The following is a 23,864-nucleotide window of genomic DNA, read 5'->3' as shown; positions in this document are numbered from 1 at the left end:
TAGTTTTCATGCAATTTATCAGTAAATACATGTTTCTTCACTTCAAAAATTAAATGCATGGTGTCTGGCTGAGTGGACATTTTTGCAACTTCATGAAAAATAGGTTAATGAGAATTTTTATTATTATTATTACTTTTTTGTTTTTAACTGTATTTTTTAACATTAAAAAAAAAATCTTTTAAATTTATTGTATTTATTTTATCATAAGAAATTTTTCAATCACATTGTTGTTTTCATGATTAAAGATAAATGAAAACACTCAGGAAAAAAAAAAAAATCTTGATTAAGGTTCTCATAATTCGTGCATGAAAGGGTTAAATAACTGCTTTGTTGCCAACTTGCCTAAATTCTCCCATATCTTTTTCTTTCTTTTTTTTTTTTTTTTTTTAATTTTCAGTGATTATGGGGAGATTATTTGTTTATTTGTTTGTTTTCTAACATTCAACTGGACAGGTATTTATCAAGTTTTCATTCCATTTGTTTTTCATTCCAGTGTTTTTTTCCAGTCCAGCTGAACACTTAAACTATAAGCATGAACAACGACTTGGCCAAAAAAGAACTTACACATAAACTGAGGTTATTTTACAATTGTCAGAAGCCAACTATATCCCAAAATTGTGAATGTGAGTGTGAATGTGAGAGCGAATGAATAATGAGTTAATAATGTAAAGTGCTTTGGGTGTCTAGAAAAGCGCTATATAAATCCAATCCATTATTATTATTATTATTATTATTATTATTATTATTATTATTATTATTATTATTATTACTATTACAATTTTACATCAATGTTAGATTTTAGAGTAACTCTTTGATTGATGTGACACATATGTAACCTTGTTTCTGTGGTAACTTATTAATTGGTCTGATCATTTACATACACCAAACTCTGTCATTATTTATTTATTTTTAACCATCAACCTGTCCAGGGACTACAGGTGTAAATTAGCACTTGCGTATACTATAACTGGTAACAAGCATCTTTCATCTGATTCTGTCTCAGTCAATGTATTATTGTGCACTGTCCCTGTCCAAATATAGACATACCATACCGTACCATACCATACCAAAAAAAAAAAAAGCAAAACGGGTCAATATACCCATACATAATTTCCGATCTATTATTGTACAAAGTCATTCTCTTCACTGAGAAATGTCTGAAGTCATAACATGGGTTTGTTTAATCATCTCTTGTGTTTTATAATTAAAAGGTCTTAAAGAACACGACTCACTCTGCAGAGGCGTCTGTACAAATTAGTCTCAAAAGACAGTGAAAATACAGTCGAGAAAAAAATTATTAGACCATCAAAAGGCATCAAAAACAATGGTTATGCAATCAAGTACTAACTCCTATGTGTATCATGTGATTAAAACAGACAGAAAAGAAAACATGGAATGCCTAAAAGCACTGTTTTTGTCAGTACAAAGCCATAGATACTGATGTAAGAACTGCAGTGATTTTGGTTATTATCAAGAAAACATGGCAAATGGATAGATATCAGCTCTGAAATTAAATTTTTAAAAGCTATTTTTGTTGTTATCATTATATTTTTCCAAACAAATGTACCTTTAGTATTACCAGACTTTAAAATGAACAAGAAATAGAAGAAAACAAGGGTGGTCTAATTATTTTTTCAGTGACTGTACGTATTAGAAGTAAGTATTTGCATATTGGTTTTGTTCAAAAATCTGTCTCTTTTCCACTGTTAAGTGGCTTGAATGGCTTGACATAATTCCAGATCACACAAAAAAATTACTGTTCCCTAAAAGATAAATGATGCTTACATCCATGCATTTGACTTTTTGGCTCCTCTAGACTTATCATGACTATATTTAACAAAACATAACTTTTAATACCCCATCGGCCAATACTGTATACTGTAAGATTCTGTTGAAAGTTATGCTGCCTTCCAGGCAAGCCGTAACTCGTGTTTTTCCAACCTTCCACCAGTGAAAATGCACTGGAATGACAGTCAAACCTGTGACTTCCCACCTGTGAACTTGTACTAGATCGATGTACTCCCAGTTCCGAGCTGTAACGTCACGTAGCCCATGAAACAACAATGGGAACCCCCATGGATGTGGTGTTTATGCAAATTGTTTATTAAAACAAGGTATTGCTGTGACATTATTTATCTGTAAATATTATGCACAATCAGCAGCTAATCTAGCGTTAGCTAATTTTCAGTCCATTGAGTGCAAGAATAGATTAATACCAAATATGTATCCAAATAACTTAACATAAAAGGCATAACAGCTTCTCTGCCTTATGCACCATTATTACTCCTCTGTTTCCCTCAAATAAGCAAAGAGCAAGCACTTCTGGTGATGGAAATGATCATAAATGAGCATAACGTACGGTCCTCCGTGCTGGTTTGTTTACATCTAACTACCACAGTTCCCTGCGCTCAGGCAGTTTGGCGTGAATTGCCTGGAATGCTACAAAGCTGTGAGTCGTGGTTTGAAGTCATGACTTGCGGGCTCATAAACCAGCCTGGAATGTAGTATTACTGCCCTATAATGTAGATTAGATTGTCTTTGCGTAAAACTTATTTACATTTGAAAGTACTCAGATGTTCTAACTCCATAAGGCAATTGGACCTTGAAAAGAGGGTCAAGGTCTCCTATTTTCAATAGGCTTCTGTTCCATGCCAAGATGCATCCACAGTAGGGATGGGAAGATTTTCCAATATGTATCGATACGCCGACACATGCATGCATGATCCGAGTGCACCGGTAGAGAAGCTGCGAGTGAATGAAAAGTTTGGAACGATATCACGATGCATCGGTTATTGAATGTTTGCATCCATAAAATTTGATCCGTTCAATAGAATATATTTGGACTTGCATTTAAAAGTGTTAATATTTATTTGGATAAAGTTTTTCTTTTCTTCAGACCCACATTAACATGTGCTGTGGATTTGCAGATGTGTACACTGACACTGTACACGACAGTATGAACTCTGTGGATGGACTGTGGCATGAGCACCACCCATACTGTAATGTGTGTATGTGAATCTGACAGATATAGAAGACGTGGTTTCTGAACGTGTACTTTTTACGATAGCAACTGCATTAAATGCTGGAGATACTTCCTTAAACAGTCACATACTCATCTAACAGCGCATCCCAGAATACCTTGTGCAGGTGTCTCTTAAAGAGACAGAACCTTTTTCTATATTGTCTGCATTACAAATACATTACATTATAAATTGATTCAGCGAGGGAGCAAGAAGTTGAATGTTAGAAACATGCAGAGAAACAGCTTTTTCACCTGACTGTATGTGAGGCACATTTTCTGGAATTGCACAAAAGCCACTTTGTGAATGATAAAGAAATAATCAACCTCATTGAATTGCACTGCATATTTTTTTTACCAGAATGAATTTGTTAAATCAGAATGTGCTTAATCACTCTGTATTGTGATTTGGGTGTGAAACGTATCACATCGCGAGACGCCACACATGTATCTTTAATATATCAGATCGGAGCTGCTGTATCGAGATGCGTATCATATTGGCCTTACAACTAAGATTCCCAACCCTAATCCACAGTATGAATTTGGTGCAGACATCTCAATGCAATCTTCAGATAATGCAATTATGTCGTTGAATGGACAGATAGACAGACAGACAGATGACAAAACAATTACAATACCCCTTGGCCAGAAGTTGGCCGAGAGGTAAAAACAACAAAATGTTAGTGTTTAGTAGAGATGCACCAATACCACTTTTTTCCAGACCGAGTACAAGTACGAGTACTTACATTTGAGTACTTGCCGATACCAAGTACCGATACGAGTACTTAATAATCCCATTCCAGTTCTTAGTTCCTTTTGTAAATATGCTTTATTGTCGTTGTCATTAGTCTGACTGGAAAAAAGTGCTGCTACTGACTTTTTTTTTTTTTAATTAGTGATAGTTAACAAGACAATGTGGACAGAAAAACAACAACAACAACACATAAACAAAGGGAAACTCAAACAAATAAACAAACAAACCAAAAACAACAACAATGACAGAGTATTGACAAACAACAACAACAACAACATCATATTACAAAGAAAAAGATCATAAATGTAAATAGCAACTAAACCATATAGCTTGGTTAGGGGTGACACGGAAAAGGGGAAGAGGGGGGTATAAATGAAAAGTGAGAAAGAGAGAGGGGAGAGTGAGGCGGAAAATAATAATTGTTGTAATAATACAAAAATATTTAATAATACCAGTAGCCTAATTTGCTAGAATTATTATTGTGGCAGCGGTAGCGGCAGAGGCAGTCACAATACTACTAGTTAAATAATTTAATATTTGTAACAATGTATTTGTATCAGTTGCTATCTGTTTTGAGTTTATATGAATCAATTTAAATTAATATGGCTATGGGGGGGGTGGGGGGTGGAGCCCAGCAAGCAGAGCCCAAAGAGGGGAGGACACCATCAACCCCCCACACAACCCCCAGCACCCCCAGCAGCACAACCAAGAGCACTTAATAATCCCATTCCAGTTCTTAGTTCCTTTTGTAAATGTGCTTTATTGTCGTTGTCATTAGTCTGACTGGAACAAAGTGCTGCTACTGACATTTAATGTGTTGGAATGAGTGTTTCTCAATTAATCCGCCAGGGGGTGCCACTTTTAATTAACCATACTGGACAAATACCATGAAGAAGAGGAAAGTTTTTTGAGAAGAAGAAGAAGAAAGTCAGTAATAACAAACATGGAGACGACAGAGGCAACACTAATGTGATACTAATATTGCAGCGTTTTCACTGGTAAGGTTTAAAAGCTTAGCTTCAGCAGGAAGAGAAAAGACAAATGAGTGATAAGTTTCATTTTCACTTCTGTTGGCGGCGGTCTGCACCGCTCCGTACACCCGCTGGTATTCTCATTCTGTTTACGCATCCGCCAGCCCCTGGTAAACGGATGGAATGTACGCAGAGGACAGACAGAACGCTGTGTCCGTATCTGTCTGCGTCTGTAACATTACTTGCAGTCAGTGTTACTTTTATCACTGTCATTTATTTTGAAAAATCTCCACACTCTTCACACTCCACACACATTATTCCACCACCGCGTACCTGCTGCACTGAACTGTGAATGTCACACGGCCGTAAGTGGTATCGGTGCATTTGTATCAGATATCTTTTACGAGTACGAGTATGAGTACACACACTGAGTATCACTGGTCTACAAGGAAAATGCTTCTAGAATAAAAGTAATGAAATTTTACCACATGAGTCACTGATAAAGAAAAATCAAGTCAAAAATGCTGGTTGGCTGAAGTTTCCAAGATACAGCCTTGGGTCAAAATGTGAAATTCAAGAATTAACGAGAGAATGGGTTTGACTCAAAAGGAATATTTGTCTCAGAGCTACAAGATCTACTTCAAAACACTGTCTGCACATTAGAATACATTCACTTTACAAGTTCTATATAGCGGATGATTTATAAAACTATTATATAAATGTACATAAACCAATATATATGTGTAATAACACTTACTGTAAATTCCGGACTATAAGCTGCTACTTTTTTCCCACGCTTTAAACACTGTGGCTTATACTCCGATGCGGCACATACGATGATTTTCCCTTATTGCCTGCCACACCCCAGGGAAGAATCTGTCTATTGTTACCAGGTATGCAGGAATGAGTAACATTAACAACTTAACCTTTATAAAGTTAATATTAACATACACAAAAGGGGAACTTTTAAGGAAAAATAGTAAACCTTCAAATGTTAATATTGTTTCACAAATATACAAAACAAACTCTGAATGAAAACACCCAATAAAGCTCTCCAGAGACCGTCATAAATTTAAAGCATCTCAGAATTAATGCGCATGTCGTGCGTAATGTTAAATGAAAATGATATTACAACAGACGTAATTACTTGTTTTTAATCTTTATATTTTAAAAATAAATTAAAAGTCCTACTCTAACGAAAAACAAAAATTTGTTCACTTTCAAGTGTCTTTCAAGTCATTTTAAGTCTGTGAATCCACAGCCGGCACAAAAGCAAGTCAATCTCGTTTTAGCACAAATCCAAAGGAAACCCCCATAAGTCCACCGTCAAAAAAAAAGAAAGAAAATGTGCTTAAATTACTATCCTTTTATTGCCTCGTTTTTTGTCTTTTGTGTTTTAATCATCATATTAACAACAAATCAACCTATAGATATGACAGCAAGCTCACACATATCATACCCATTTACATACAGGGAAGAATTTCATTTGAACTCAAAGAAAACCTTTATCCAATTACCGTCCAGTTTTGACACAATGAAACAAAAGGTTCCACTCGGTCCCATAGACTCCCATAGAAGCCAGGCTTCAACGGGGAAATGCTTTGACCATAGATCGTATGAGGAAACAGCGCAACGGGAATGTATGAGAAGTGAACAACATGGAGTCTGATGATTTGTGATAAAGTTGATTCTGAACAAACTCATCTGTGAGATAAACGTGTTTTAACACATGTGTAGTCAATGAAATGTCAACACAACCAAACATTTAACCATTTAATTTTTGTAATGACAGGGGAAGCCAGGCTTCTCTTGCAGTCTATGAGAAATCGCCACTGGTGGACACCCGCGGCTTATAGACCGGCGTGGCTTATACATGTACAAAATTGATTTTCTTTCTAAAATTTTTACGGTATCATTTACGGTAATCATATACCTTGAAAACATCAGCAAACTGGCACTTTTGTCATTTATTTTCCAATTAATCTTTTTAAAATACGTAACATTTAGCACATTTAATCTCTGAAGCAAATCATTTCTAAAAAATTGTAGACCAGTGGTATCGGAGCCGATACCGATACTCGTATCGGTATCGGTGCACCCCTAGTGTTTAGAATATGTGGCCTCTTTCACATGCAGCTGCTTTTGCATATTTCACAGTTCAGTGGATTGGGCTAGATGCTATAGTTTCTCACACCCACGCATAGAAAGAAGTGAAAACAATACACTGCTTTACTGTTTTAACAACATGTATAAATGAGGCTTGTTCAAGTGATTAAAACATATCATACATCGAAACCTAACAGATTTCAGGAAAAAAGCCACTCCTCAAGATATCACATCCAGTCTCTTAAAAGAATGAATTAATCAATACTAAGTGTATTGTTGATACTGTATTTTTCTGGCATAATGATTCAGTGATTATAATCAGAGCACTGCGCTGGGGATCACTAGAGATTGCACCTCCCAGTTATGATACACTGTTAACATACACTACAGACCTGATTGCAAAAGACAGAAAACTAAACCCTCCAAATGAAATTCATCAGGTATGTCAGGGTGTGCTCTCCACTGATGAGCCTGAATCATGCTTGTATCTTCCATTACCCATTTTCAATACAGGGTCCCATTGTCCTTTTTTAGCCTCTTGATGACTCCTTTTCTTGTTTTTTTTGGTGGATTTCTTTCTTATCTTTTTGGCTGCGGTGCCGGCTGACAGCCACGTAAACAAAAGAGTGGAAAAAATCCTAATAATGCATTCTACTGCTTTGTTTCTTTTGGCTGTCGAACATACAGAGACACAAAACAACAAAATCCATCACTCGAGGGGAAAGTTGGAAATGTAATTAATATTAACATTTCATCTAGTTCTTGAAATAGAACAGTTCTCCCAGTTGCCAGTAAAAATTGGTAATTAATTCCACATTTCTATCATAAGAAGCTATGCAGAATAACTTTGTGATAATCTAATGCAATTTGTGATATTTCCTTAATGCAAATGAGCTGGTGTATTTATGTGGAAGTGGTTATATCAGCTGCTTTTTATGGTTGAGATATCTAAGGTGAGCGCCCTGCATGTCCAGCTGGTATTACACACATATGTCTGCTCCCTGTCTCCCTCCATCTGCTCTTCTTCTTGTATTTGCAGTCACACATTAATTCTGCCTGCAAAGATGGAAACACTACAAGCTCCACAATCTCCATTTGACTATATGCTGATGTCTTAAGTCTTTAACACCAGATAGAAAAATAATTTTATGCACAATTAGAAAATCCGATTATGACTCAGGAAAAAGTCGGCTGAGATTTAACAAAAAAAAAAAAAAAAAGGAAGGATAGAAGGTACGCTTAGGGCTACGGTCTTATCAGCGTCACCTTTTTAAACTCCTCATACTGAATTTCCTCACATTTATTAAAAAGCACACACTAGGAATAATTCACAGGATTGACGCAGCCTGTCTTTAGTTGCTGACTAACCATTAAAATGACGGACAAATCAAAGTCTGTTTCTGTGTTCTTTATAGTACGCTGAGTCAAGTGTCTCTGAAATTTTAATGTGGTAGGTTTTGTGTAGTGGTGCTGCAGAAAACAACAACAAAAGAAAAACCCTTGTAGAGGGGAAGAAAGGTTATTGTATAATATTTGGTATAATAAAAAGCATGCTTTGTTTTTCTTTAGCTTGCATCTTAACCCTTTATCGGGCATGTGACTATTTTTGGTAATTTCCGCATACATCACGAGACAGTGACGGCAGTAGATACAGTGAGGACGGTGAGGGAGCAATCTCAGGTCCAATGTGATCTACAGGGTCTGTAAGGTCCAGTGTTGGGCAAATTGCTTTTAAAAAGTAATTAGTTGTAGTTACTTTCACAAAAAAGTAATTGAATTAGTAATGGAATTACTCCTTCATAAATGTAATTAGTTACCAGGCAAAGTAATTATTGCGTTACTTTTTTGAAAAATCTTCAAATATGTAAAAGGAAACTGATTTTTGAGCGTGTTTCACGGGTCAGTTGCATAGAGTAGAACAGCAGACAGGTACTGAATACCATGACTGTGGTGAGGCTGGGGTCCACCAGGGCCCGGCTGGGGTCCATCAGCGGCTTTTCCACCACATAAGTGCATATGTGCATTTATAGGAAGAAGATGCTCCTCCAGTTGATCCCACATCTCTAATTTTTTCAGTCGCTCCTCCCTGATACTGTGGTAAATGTCTTCAGTCCAGTCAGACAGACTCACTGATAACTCCTCCCCTAAATTAGCTGCACACGTAGCTGCGTTCAAGTGAATGTGGTGTGCTGTGGACAACTCAAACTTGGAGATGTCATTAGTCGTTCAGGTAAAGGTAGCGTGGACAGCTCAGACTCATGGACACACAGGTGAAGCATGAAGGCAGTGTGGGCAATTTAAATATAAAAACGGCTCGCAACGAATCGGTTCTTATCGTTCACTGAAAAGAGCCGTTCAAAAGACTCGACTCGTCCGTGAATGGCACACTTCTCATGCCTGGCTGAGTGAGCCAAGATGGATAACAGCTGTTAGATGTCAGTGCATAGTAACTAGGCCTGTAACGGTACACGTACCGAACCGAACCGTTTCGGTACACACCTGTTCGGTTCGGTGCACAGCTGTACCGAAACGGCACAGTATGATGACAAAAAGAGAAAGGAACAAAAGACATTGTTTGATGCGGAACTTTAAATCTGCGCAAGTTTCACACGGACATATTAAAGGATGTACATATTGACCCGAAATACGAAATAGCAGCTGATATAAAGTAAAAAAAAAAACACAAAAATGATGTCAACCTGGAAGGAAGAGACTGAAGACCCTCCGCCATCATTACAGTCCTGTTTGGATCACTTCAGGTCCCGGTGAAAGACAACAACGAGGAAAGAGACGGTGATAAGACGAACGCTGTTTACCACCTATGAACTACGGTAGTTCTAAAACACACTAGCTCTGTCTGTGTCTCTCTCTCACGCACGCTGTATAACAGAGGAATAGAACTCAGAGTTGGATGTTGAAAGTATATAAAAATAAAGTTTCACTTTCGTTTCACGCCAGCGTTAGTTACGTTAGTTACCCCCCCCACCCCGACTCCGACCCAAAAAACAAAACAAAAAAACAACAAACAAACCATCCCCAAGGCAAATCGCACCTTGCGCGCGCACACACACACACACACACACACACACACAGACACACACAAGTACACAAAGTGGCCTAAACAGTTTGTTCTCTGTCCTAAAATAAATAATTTGGTTAAGTTTGTTGTCAGTGTTGCTCTTCAGTTTGTTTAAACAGAATACCAGTTTACCCTCCTGTTAATGTTGCACTTCATGCAGAATTTTTTTGTTGATATTTTTCTGCAGAATGTGAACTGACAGAACTGTGATTAGATTTTTCTTGTTCGTTCAAAACTACCTGTCAGGGAAAAGTGCAATACTAATGTTTAAAATACCTTTAGTAATATTAATAATTTATTTTATTTTCTATTTGATTTAGAGCAGCAGAATTATATTATTCCTGTTTTCCTATATTCTATTGTGTCCAAAAATTGGGGGGAAAATATTCAAAAATTCATTAATGTATTAAAGACATTTTGAGGGGTTTTCTTTCTTCCCGTACCGAACCGAAAAAAAACGAACTGTGGCTTTCAAAACCAAAAACGTACCGAACCGAAAATTTTGTGTACCGTTACAGGCCTAATAGTAACGCACCACATTTCACTGCAGGTAATGGTGTTGTAACGTTTCAAATAGTAATTAATTAGATTACCCGTACTGGAAAACAATAACGGCGTTAGTAACGTCGCTATTTTAACGCCGTTATTCCCAACACTGATAAGGTCCATCTCTGCATGAACAGTGAGTGTACCTGCCTTGTTAGGTACCATGAAGTAATGGCACTATAGCAAGGAATGATGTTCAAAGTTATAATGTGGATGTGGACAGAATCAGAATCAGTTTATTTGCCATTTGCAGAAAAACTGCATTGGAAAACGAGTTGCAAGAGCTCAGTATAAAAACGCATGAAAGACAGTACAAGGTAAAAAAAACAATGAAAATGACATGAATAAGAGTAATAAAAAGACAGGTGCCCCTGTAGATCAACCGACACTCCACTTGGACAAAGGGCATGAATATAAAGTGCGTTGTTTATGCACAAGTACAAAAATAAAACATACACCATACATTGTTAAGTATGTGATATAGAGTCGTTAAGGCTACACAGCACTGGGAAAGAAACTGTTGGCAGACCTAGAGGTAGAAACATTTAATAGAACAATAGCGTCTGCCGGATAGAAGAATAAAAAGACCAGTGCCAGGGTGACCCAGTAGGGTCCTTTACAATACCCAAGACCTGGGACAGAGGCCCTACAGCTGTACATGACATCAAGATCTGGCAGGGCAGTACCAGTGGTCCTGCAGGCAAAACGGACAACTCTGTTTAAGGATTTTCGATCGTGTACAGTTAGATTACCGAACCACACTGTAAGCGAGAAGGTAAGGATGCTTTAAATCACGCAACGATAGAAATTTGATAAAATCTGCCAGTTTAAGGTAATTCCTTTAATTTGTGCAAAAACAAAAGCCGTGGCAGTGATTTTCTTAACAATGATGCTGGTATTTAAGTGCCAGCTGAGATTGTCGGTTGATAGTGGCACCAAGAAATTTAAAACTACTCACCATCTCAACTTCTGCACAGGTGTTTGCATCAGCCCTTATGTGGGTTTAATGCAGTGGTTTCCAACCTTTTTTGGCTCATGACCCCGTTTTAACATCACAAATTTTCTGGCGACCCCAGACATTCAAAACAGAGACTTTTTTTTTTTTGGCTAAAATTAATTTGTTTTTGATCCATGTAATAGTTTTGCTATACAATGTTGCAAATAAACATTAATTTTAGATGACATTTAGTCTATATAATTTATATTATATGGACGGAGGCAGAAATCCAGGTGTAGATTACTGCACAAAGTGAGAATTTTATTTTCCTTGGTCAGGATATGTACAGTCAGTCCAGCTTAGATTTACAAGGCTGACAATTAATACTGAACAAACCAGAACTCAGACTAAAATTATGAAAGAGCTGCAGCATCTGAAACCGACCACAATGACATTTGAAAAAATAAACAGAACCACAGTGCTGCAGTTTCAGCTTCAGAGTTTGTCATGTCTTTTATGTATTGGGATTGTTTCTGTCAACTCACCATATATTTTTTATTTGCACTTTGTTTTTGTTTTTTTAATCAATTACTAGAAATTTCAGACGACCCCATTTGAATTCCAGGCGACCCCACATGGGGTCCTGAACCCAAGTTGAAAAACACTGGTCTAATGTTAGAAAAAAGATGTTCTAATGTTCTAAAATACATGTTCCTTTTATCTCACATGTGTTTTTCTGTATTCATATATTTACTTATTAGATTTTTTTTTTTTTGCCACTTATGGGTAAGGAACCAAATATGGTAACTTCATTGACCTTGATTTTCTACATAGTAAAACATCTTTAAAAATTTCACAAAAGTAATAAAGTCTTATTATGTCCTCCAATAACACACTAAGGTTGAAATTTTGACTTTCAGAGTATTTCTATGAGTGAACTATAAAAGGCTAAAAGTTGCACCAGACAATGTCACTGTGCATCACTGAAGCACAAAACAAAACTCTCTGATACGTAACGTGATTTTTGTGTGGCAGTAGACCTCACCATAAGGTTCTTGGTCCTAGAAAAGGTCTTGTCCACTCTAGAGAGAAACAGATTTAGAGACGATTAATCTTACAGACAATGATCACTCATAAAAACAAGAAATAAGAAGAGACAAGGAAGGATGTGTGTCCCTGTCCAGACCTAAACCAGAACGTGACAACTGATGTTTGGCATCCAAGACTTAAAGGTGTAGCACTACCACTCACACATGCTCCACACTATATGCATCTTACATATGTTACAAGATGCAAATACATAGAGCTAGAAGTTCATAGAAAGATTTTAGATATGTTTAAAATTTGTTATGAAAAGATATTCATACTGATGTTAAAATGACTTGTGACTAAGGTGCCTTATAAGTGAAAATGTTTCATTTCATAATATATTTTTGATAAGATTATTATTGATTTATTTGATCCGCTTTGATAACTTTTGATCTGTGAGACCGAGTGATGGCATTAGTCTCCGCCCACTAACTCAGGGGAGGTCATTCATTTTCCTCATTCAAGTAAAATCCCTTGAAGAGGAAACGCTGTTGAATCACTTTGTGATCATTTCTCCCCTGTTTCAGGTAAATACTGTGCAATTTTGCCACTACCAGTTATCAATAGCTTGCACCAAGTGTAACGATTAAGTCTGTGTTGTAGATCACTTTGTATGTACAGGGGTTGGACAAAATAATGGAAACACCTTAAAAAATCAACAAAATATAATTTAATATGGTGTAGGTCCGCCTTTTGCGGCAATTACAGCCTCAATTCTCCGAGGTATTGATTCATACAACTTGTGAATTGTTTCCAAAGGAATTTTAAGCCATTCTTCAGTTAGAATACCCTCCAACTCTTTTAGAGACGATGGCGGTGGAAATCCACGTCTTACTTGAATCTCTAAAACTGACCATAAATGCTCATAATGTTGAGGTCTGGGGACTGTGCCGGCCATACGAGATGCTCAACTTCATTAGAATGTTCCTCATGCCATTCTTTAACAATTCTAGCTGTATGGATTGGGGCATTATCATCTTGAGGTGAAGGTGTTTCCATTATTTTGTCCAACCCCTATAACTTTATAAGCATGTTTTGCGATCTACCTTGTGTTCGAGTGAAAACGTTAGAAATGTTACGTTCCGCTGCGCAGCTTAGTTCATGCGGGTATGGCTATTTTGTGAGTGCTTATGTGTCTAAATTAGTTTCTGCCAGCGGTCCGGTCTAACACCATTGCTGACTTGTTATATTATTTGTATCAGCGAATGTAAATGATAAGTAATGTTGTGTTCATGTGTCCTATTTAAGTCTGTAACCAAGTTTTTAAACGCTTGCCCTAGCATAGCCGTTTCAGAACTGACTTCATGTATGCTACTTCAGTGTGTTCGATCCGAATGTTTAATACGAGGTAAAAAACGGTTTTGAGGTAAATGATGATGATTAAAATATAGTCCAATCAGTTCATTCAAACTTTTACACTTGTCTAGCATAGCAAATTAGCCCCTTTTACAACTACTTCATATATGTCAATGGAGTGCGTTAACTGATGTTCAATATTCTGTGAAAATGAGTTTGAGGTTAATGTGATGTTTGAAGTGAAACATGTACTGAGTGTGCACTTGGATCAAGTAAATCCCTGACGAGGAAACGCTGTTGAATCACTTGTGATTATTTCTCCCGTTCCAGGGGATAAACACATAGTCCGGTTGACAATTAGAAACACCGACACAGAAGCGACTGACAGTCGACAGAACATTGGTATGAGAGCTGCACAATATATCGTAGAGCATCGCCATCGCAATGTACATGTGTACAATAGTCACATCGCAAGTCCTGCATGATGGAGGCAAATGACTCAACGTATTCTCAACTAATTTCCACCTCGGTACCTGACACACACTGCCTGAAGCGATCCACCAATCACAGTCATTCATAATCAGCAGACCACGCCCCCTGCACCTGGGGTTAACCGCTTGTAACAACATTGAAAAACGAGCAACGAACAAGAGAAAATCACCAAAAATGAAGACTTGGTGCCAAAAACAAAAGCAACGTCAGATATCTGGAATTATTTCGGCTACAGGAAGGATGATACTGAAACACGTGTTCTGTGTCGATAGTGTCTTGCAACTGTTGACACATCGAGAAGCAACACAACTAATTTGGTTGACCGTTACATCAGCACCACACAGCTATTACATATCGCAAACTATATCGCAGGGTTAAAAAAAAAAAATCGCAATGTCAGTTTTTTCCAGTATCGTGCAGCCTTAAATGGTATTGATCTACACCAATATCTCATACACTGAATAAAACAACATAATGTCACTTTGCCCTTCAGCAAACTGAACATTGCAGTTATTTTTACGCCTTACAGTTTAATTATCCAGGATTTTTTGTTTGTCCAGGTCTGTTTTTCTACTTCTAATTTATTATATATAGTCCTATCTATCTATCTATCTATCTATCTATCTATCTATCTATCTATCTATCTATCTATCTATCTATCTATCTATCTATCTATCTGTCTATCTGTCTGTCTGTCTGTCTGTCTATCTGTCTATCTGTCTATCTAATCTATTAGACCATGGGTGTCAAATGCATTTTATTCAGGGGCCACATTCAGCCTAATATGATCTAAAATGGGCCAGACCAGTAAAATAATAGAAATAATAGGATAATCATTTTGAGTGAAAAAAGTAAATTCCGTAATGAAAATGTTTACATCTACAAATTGTACTTGAACATAATATAAACAAATATGAACACCTGAAAATTCGTTACTAAAATAAGTGCAATATTAAAATATTAGACTTAGTTAATCATTTATACATGTGAATCACAACTTACAGATCACAGTGGATCTACAAATACAAAACCATTAAATAATATTAAAAATAGCATTATTAAAATTCCACATACTTGTCTTAAGAGATTTCAGAAATTCACATTTTTTGTAAAAGACTAGTCCTGCAAATGTAAATGTAAATTTTTGTGTAATTTTACCTTTTCTTTTTACATAAAAACAAGAGACAAATTCACAGTTTCCATTTATTCATAGTTTATTTTGATAGTATTTTACTGTCTGATCCACTTTAGATTGAAGTGACCTAAAATGATTTTAACATCCTTGATTACACTGGTCAACACAAATTTATTGTTTTAGTTTTTTGAGCTGATTTAGGATAATTTTGGTGTGCTGAATCCAAAAATCATATGAATTTTGCTCAATCAGGTCAACTTCTGAACTATGCTACAAATTGGCTTTTTAACATTTTTTGCTGACATTTATGGGCATTTTCACATCATATGATACAAAATCTTTCATATTTCTTGCAATGAACGAGTTCTGAAGATTTTACTTTTGCCAATGTATGAATGGTTAATTAATGTTTTTTTTTTAATATTCCAGGAGAATGAAATGGTTTCGACTAGAAGATCTTGCAAAATAAGCCTGACATATTCTGCTACATCTGCGGTGAATACATATAATACTAATACATCCTGTTAGAAAATGATTTTTTTTCTCTTAAAACCTATTTTGGGTGAGAACTATATAAAAAATCAACTGATAAAGTCACAAAATGTAATCAATTTTGTGAGATCAAATTTTTCAAAATCAAATTAGGAAAAAAACCTGACCTGATTAGAAAAACAGATGTCATTTTGGATTTAGCGGTGCCAAATGGTCCTAATTCAGTTGAACAAAACCATAGACAACTTGCAAAAATAACTTTTTTTGTAACCCAGTGTTATTAATACTTCAGTGTAAGGTTTGCATTCACAAATTCATCCCAGGGTCCGGATATGAACCCTCTTGGCGGGGCCAGATTGGCCCCGGGCTGCATGTTTGACACCTGTGTATTAGACTATCAAAAATAATCAAAAACAATGGTTATGCAATCCAGTACTAACTCCTGTGTGTATCATGTGACTAACAACAGACAGTAAAAAGAAACATGGAATGCCTAAAAGATTGTTTTTGTCAGTATATGTCATAGATATTGATGTAAGAACTGAAGTTATTTTTGGTTATTATCACAAAAACATGGTAAATGTGATAGATATCAGCTCTGAGATTAAACTCTTATGAGCTGGATGTGCCCAAACAAATGTACCTTAGTTGTACCAGGCAATTAAAATTGAACAAGAACTTGAAGAAAACAAGGGTGGTCTAATATTTTTTTCTGTGACGTATCTTTGAGCTACATTTCCCACATTACTGAGTAAACATCTAGGACAGGTTGTGCAGCTACAGTTTCTTGTGGTGCCTGCAGAAAACGAAAGCTGGCTTCGTTACATTTTCACACCCTTGTTTATAAGATGAACTTGCTTTCTCTCTATAAAGCAACGTTTCCTCATCAGACAAGTTACAGCTGGTTGTGACTAAATTAAACCACTCTTAACTGTCCTCATTAATCATACCACACTAAATCCATTGTATTGTTTAATGCTTCATAAAGGTTCATTTCTACACAATACTCTTCATACAGTAAATCTATTCATAGTCAGTCTTACATGTGATCTTGTTAATGTGTTAATTCCCTATTACAGGAACATTTGAAGTAGTCCAACACTGACCATGTGCATGTGTTATATTATGTTTTAGTTGTAATCAAATACCTCTGCTTAACCCTTTCATGCATGAATTGTGAGAACTTTAGTCAAGATTTTTTTCATCAGTGTTTTTATTCCTCCTTAGGTATGAAAAAACAATGCGATCGAGTTTTTTTTCTTTTTTTTTTTTCTATGGAGTTACAAAAATATCCATGCATTTAATTTTTGAAGTAAAAAAACGTTGTTTTTAAAACCCCTGTCAGAACAGTGATATGAAAACAATGACAATTAAAACATTTTTAATGATGATATGATAATTCGCTCTGTGTCTTCTCACTTTTACACCTATTCTAATGCATAGTTACACTGTAAGCCCATGAATGTGTCTTTACTGACAATGCCTTAATTACAATGCACTGAAATTATTTAAGTTTTATGATGTTCCTATAAACTGTTAAGTACCTCTCTACTAATGTGTAGCACATAGTTGAACAGTCCGAAAAAGTTTAAGTGTATGGAATTAAATCACTAAGTTTTAGTCATGACCCCACCTTTTTATCTTGCAATTGCATTGTGTGTATTGGCATGTTGTTGAAAATGTGCTGATTTTTATGTGCCGTGGGTTCAGCGGGGTTGTGGTGTTAGTGTTAATTTGGATTTAAGTGTGTATGCCAGTGTTACTGGCCTTTTTTGTGTTGTTTTTGTATTTTTGTAGAGCTGCACCATGAGTCAGAGCCAGAGGAAGAACAATGGATTTACTGTTCATCTAACATCATTATTGTACCAATGAAAATCTCTATGTTTTGTCTAATTAAAACACTACCTGTACTGGCAAATTGCCATGAATAACTTCCATTCGTGCTAGAATATATTAAATTGAATATTTCATAACATATTGGTCAGGAATTGGATTTTGAGTTTGGTTAACTTAAAAAAAGGTGTTTAATTAAAAAAAAAATGTAATTAAATTTATGTGCACAAAGTAAAAATAGCAATAGAAAAAACAACAACATTCAAACAAGTAACAAAATTGTGCAGGAGAGGTTAGATGCCAAAAAGAAGGCTTATATGAATACCTCCCCCGATCATGATCAATGATAAATTAATCTGGCTGCAATTGAGAAAATTAGTCAGTGAAACCTAAAATGCTGAGTTGAATAGTTGGATAGTGGGGTTGATTTTACAACAGATTTAAAGTACAAATAACTGTCTTTTAGTGTTTTCTACTTAATAGTTTAAGTTCCATACTTTTTGCATTAAAGTTGAACTTACTTAACTCTTTCAGTGCCATGGGCCGATTAAATCGGCTTTACGAATACAACCTTTAAAGTGCCACGGGGCCGATCAGATCGGCTTTGGAGAACACGCCATATTTGTGTACAAACAAACCATCCACCCCCATTTCTTTCTCACATTTCGATGACGTTCTTTCAAATCTTCTTGCAAATTACGATCAATAATGAATCGGCTGCGTCCGGTGCGTTTTTGAATCCAAGTAGCAATCGGTCGGATGTTACCGAGCGGTTTTTTGACCAAGGAAGAGCTCGCTTTTTCGTTTTTCTGCTTGGGAAATTTTATGAATGAATTTATGAATGAAATCATATGCAAAATTAGATGGCCATTTTTGTAGTAATATCATAAACACAGCGATCTGTCAAAACAGTCCCATCTGCTAGAAATGAGTTCTGATGACGATTCAGGACTTCGATTATAAAAACGACACGAAAATACTGAAAAACGGCCAAATTCTGTGGCACTTTTAAGGCTTATTAGCCCCTTAACTGTCTGGCACCGAAAGTAGTTAAACCAACTGATTAGTCGATCATTCCTCAATCATTTAAGTGCAATCACTTGCCTCAGATTTTTTTGAGGTAAACTCTACTTATCCGTGCTTATAGTGTAATTACTCACTCATGGAGATAATATGCAAAAAAAAAACCTTCTTGTCTAACAAATAACAATTGATTTACACTTAAAACATGTTACTGCAGATCAGGTTTTTTCTACACCAGCATAGTTACAGTAATGGTATGAATTAAACTGTATGGGAGGATGCATAAGTGTTCCACTGTGTTGGCTGATATGAAACTAAAACAACAAAACCCATGAATATACAAGAGAACAGCTGGAGAAGAACTGTCCACTGTAGTGACCTATGCATGAAAGGGTTTAACCAGTATCCCATCAAACATCATGAACTCCACCTGATACTTTGAGCTTTCATTCTGTTTTGACATATTGGAACATTTATTCTATTGGCGAGACTTTTAGATGGCATTGGTTTATAACTGACTGCCTTTCCTTTAGCACACCTTGAAACTAACCTCAAATCTAAATGCAGTTATTATGTTTTTATGTTCTGAACGTATGAATTATGTTCTGAAGTGCCTGATTTCTTTGCTTTATTTTCCTTCCTCCACTTCTTTTAACTATTTACTTGAAAGGTTTATCAGACTTGGAGTGTTGATGGATGGCTATTACATGAAAACAGATGTGAACAGGACAGTGGCCAAACAGGCACCGATCAGCCATAACATTCTGACCACTGACAGGCAAAGTGGTATTAACCCTTTCATGCATAGCGGTCACTACAGTGGAGAGCTATTCTACAGCTGTTCTCTGCTATATTCATGGGTTTTGTTGTTATTGTAATCGCTTTGCTTTGTGTGTGTGTGTGTTTGTTTGTTAGCAAGATAACTCCAAAAGTTACAGATGGATTTCATTAAATTTTGAATGAATGAATGAATGAATGAATGAATGTTTATTTTCAGTTAAATACAAGATACAAACACCACACATATAAAAAAGACCAACAAAACAAAACACCTACATATACAAAAGAAACAAACAAGCATAACAATTAACACATTTTGTAACTGAAAAAGGAAGAAGCTGAAGCCGGAGGCTTATTTCTGCTTCTCCTATTTACATCCGTTAGTCCATGTCCACACTTAAGTTGCAGCAGATAAATACTTAAACTTAAATTATACTACATTCAGTGTAATAAGTTATTTTGTAAACATATTACTCTCATAGCCCTTCATAATTTGACCAATTAAAATCTTTTTTGAAACTCAACAGTGAGCTACACAATTTCACTTCATCCTTCAATTCGTTCCATAGCTTGACACCAATAACTGAAACACTGTGATATTTAACGTTTGGTCTTACTTTACACTTTTCAAAACACAACAATCCCTCTTAAATTATATGTCCTTCTCTTAACTTAAAGATTTTCTGAATACAAAAAGGAAGGTTTTTACTTTTAACGTGAAACCTAAATTCATTGTTTTTAATATACAATGTCAAGAAATTTTAGCAAACCAGATTCTACAAAAGTGGATTACTTGATTGGAGATAACCAGCTTTGTTTATGACTCTAATAGCTTTTTTTTGGAGTTAATTATTGGGTCCTAATTGTCTTATACACATTGCCCCAGATATTTCCACACAATATGACATATATGGGCATTACAAGTGAACATACAACATATGCAACATTTTTTGCTTAACAGTCTCGAGTTTTATAAAGAATCGCAACAGCTTTGGACATTTTGCGTTTGATATATTCTATTTGTGGTTTCCAACAGAGTTTATGGTCAATAATCACTCCCAAAAATTTTGTTTCATACACCCTTCAAATTTCAATTTCATTAATTTTCAGTTTTATATCATCACTTCCCCTAGCACCACCAAAAACCATAAATTTTGTTTTATCTTCATTAAGTGATAACTTATTTACATCAAACCATTTTTTTAACTTGCTCAATTCCTTTTCCACAGTTTCTAATATTTGTTTCATATTTACCTCCCGAATAAAGCAAATTAGTATCATCTGCAAATATTGTAAATTTTAACTTACTAGATGCCATAAAGATATCATTTAGATAAAGTATAAATAACTTGGGTCCCAGCACTGAACCTTGTGGGACCCCACATGTTACGTTTCTAAGTTGTGAATTTGTATTTCCAATTGATACATACTGAGACCTATTTTGTAAATAACTTTTTAACCAGTTTTGCGTCACACCTCTTATACCATACATTTCACATTTCCGGAGTAATATTGAGTGATCAATTGTGTCAAATGCTTTCCTTAAATCAATAAAAACACCAACAGTATGTTGTTTCTGATCCACTGCTGTTGCTATATTTTCTGCAAATTCCATTACTGCTAAAGATGTTGATCGGTTTTTCCTAAATCCATACTGATGATCATTTAATATCCTATATTTGTCTATGTAGTCATCTAACCTCTTTACAAACAGTTTCTCAAGAATTTTAGAAAACTGTGTAACAGTGACCACCGGTCTATAATTTGACACCATGTGCTTATCACCATTTTTATAAATCGGAATCACTTTAGCTATTTTCATATTTTCTGGAAAAGTACCTGTTTGAAATGATTTGTTACATATATACGTGAATGGTTGAAGGATACTGTTTATCACTGTTTTATGAGTGACATATCAATGGAATTTCTATCAGTAGATTTTTTATTTTTAGATTTCCTGACCACTTCCAACACTTCACTTTCACAAACTCCACCAAGAAACATTGAATTATTGTTTTCAATAGCAAAAATTAAAGGTTTTATCATCCTTTTCCCACTTGGTAATATCTTTTTGCCAAATTAGGACCGACATTAACAAAAAAATCATTAAATATATTCACGATGTCCTCTGTATTTTCCACCACAGTGTCACCAGTTTTAACAACATATGTAGCAAAATTCTTTTTATTACTTTTTTAATCATATCATTTAACACTCTCCAAGTACCTTTAATCTCATTTTGTGTATTCTAACAACTATCATAATAGGCTTTTTTTTATGTGTTTCTATAATGCTGTCAATCTATTTTTGTATCTTTTTATACTTATTCTCTTTTTCTTTCGTTCTGTGCTTCAGGAATTCCCTATAAAGGATGTTTTTCTTTCTTACAAGCCCTTTCCAAGTCCTTTAGTTAACCATGGTTTCTTATTCTTTTTAAGATCTTGTCTATATTCTTTCACAGGACAATGTCTATTGTACAATGTCAGAAATATGTCTAGGAAATGCATTATATGATTCATAACCTCATCTACATAAACCTCTGCCAGTCATAACTTTATTAATTCCTCCCTTTAAGGCCATAATTGCTTCATGGTGACTTGTGTTCTACCAAACAAGGTTTTTGCTTATAGTTGGTTAAAGATAATTTGTTGTTCATTTCCAGTTCTATAAAACTGGCAAAATGATCACGTATGTCAGTCAGAAATAGACCACTCGTTATTTCACCATCAATAATGTTTGTAAAAATATTATCAATCAATGTTGCGCTTTCCAAGTGGATTCTACTTGGTTTGTAATTACAGGGTGAAAACTCAAACTAACATAGGTTTACACTTTGCTGTTTTTGCATGTTCATTCCATTTCCATAGATCAATGTTAAAGTCACCACAAACCCAAAATCACCTTATCACATTTTTTTCATATAAATTAATAATCTCCTTATTGAATTTCTCAATACATGACCCTGGGTGTCCTGTAAATACAACTAAGAAAATATGTTTTGTGTTTTTCCATCTTAATTTCAACCGTTACACATTCCATCAGATTGTCTATAGCAATTGTCAACTCACCATTTATCTTACATTTCAAATCATTTAACACAAATAGGGCCACGCCCCCTCCTCTTTTATTGGCTCTGTTTTGGCAAAACATCTCCTATCCTTCTAACTCATCTTGTAACTCTTTCTCATCACTCAGCCAAGTCTCTGAAGTTGCTATGACCACTAAATTTTATGCTGTAATTTTTGCAAAATAAATCTGTAATTTTATACAAGATTGCTATAGAGGGACTCCTGCTATTAAAGTGTCACACCGAAAAAAAACCCTTAATTTAGATCTTATCTTGTCTTCTGAATATATTTCACATGTTGTTTTATGGAATTTTCCTGGAAAATGTTTGATACCTGGCACAAGGAAGAAGAATTGATGAATTTTGGTGATGATCGGGGGGGTGGGGTGGTTGGTCCAATCAGAAGGAGGAGTGGACTCACATTATCAGAATTGACACAATGAATGAGAAAAAAATGAAGAAAATGCTCAAAAATGAAGAAAAATACAATAAATTAAATGCACACGAAAAGCAGGACAAAAAAATGTACCAAATGCCCAAAAATGAGTGAAATACAAAATTACATGCACACGAAACGAAGGAAAAAAATGAACAAACTGCCACAAAAATGAGGAAAATACAGGAAATTAAATGAACACGAAAGAGGAAAAAAAATGAACAAAATGCACAAAATGAGGAAAATACAGAAATTAAATGAACACGAAAGAAGGAAAAAAATGAACCAAATGCACAAAAATGAGGGAAAATACAGAAATTAAATGAACACAAATGAAGGAAATAATGAACAAAATACACAAAAATGAAGAAAATATAAATATTGAACAAAATTAAGAAAAATTATATAAAACCACAATGAAGAACAAAATTAAGAAATAATGAAGAAAAAAAAATTGAAGATGATAAGAAAATATAAAAACAAAATGACCAAAAATGAAGAAAATATTGCACAAAATGAACAAAATGAATAGAAAACAAAATGAAGAAAACAATGAACAAAATGAAGAAAATATAAAAACAAAATTAAGAAACATGAAGAAAATGATGAACACAATGAAGAAAAATGAAGAAAATATAAAAACAAATGAAGAAAATAATGAACAAATGAAGGGGGTGGGGGGTCTCTTTGGCAGAGGTCTGCGCTCTCTGAGTGCTTTTCTTGTTTTATTTGCATATGAGGCCAACACAGTGACGCTTATGCACCGTCTCATACACTGCAATTTGTACATCGGATCTACAAAGACACTA

The 23,864-nt window shown here is 35.3% G+C and overlaps 1 protein-coding gene across 3 annotated transcripts in view; it reads right to left on the bottom strand.

The window, feature by feature from the left end:
• rap1gapb (RAP1 GTPase activating protein b) overlaps positions 1-23,864 on the bottom strand; it is a 439,024-nt gene that overhangs the window by 223,914 nt on the left and 191,246 nt on the right. For all 3 annotated transcript variants that reach the window (XM_030134454.1, XM_030134457.1, XM_030134455.1), the window contains one exon: positions 12,458-12,494. The gene's annotated coding sequence lies outside the window, so the exon portion shown is untranslated. The remainder of the gene's footprint in view (positions 1-12,457; positions 12,495-23,864) is intronic.

The sequence above is a fragment of the Sphaeramia orbicularis genome, chromosome 5, assembly GCF_902148855.1.
Source record: "Sphaeramia orbicularis chromosome 5, fSphaOr1.1, whole genome shotgun sequence".
NCBI lineage: Eukaryota > Metazoa > Chordata > Actinopteri > Kurtiformes > Apogonidae > Sphaeramia > Sphaeramia orbicularis.
Note: the sequence above shows the minus strand (reverse complement) of the source record. Positions and strands in the feature narration are given on the sequence as shown.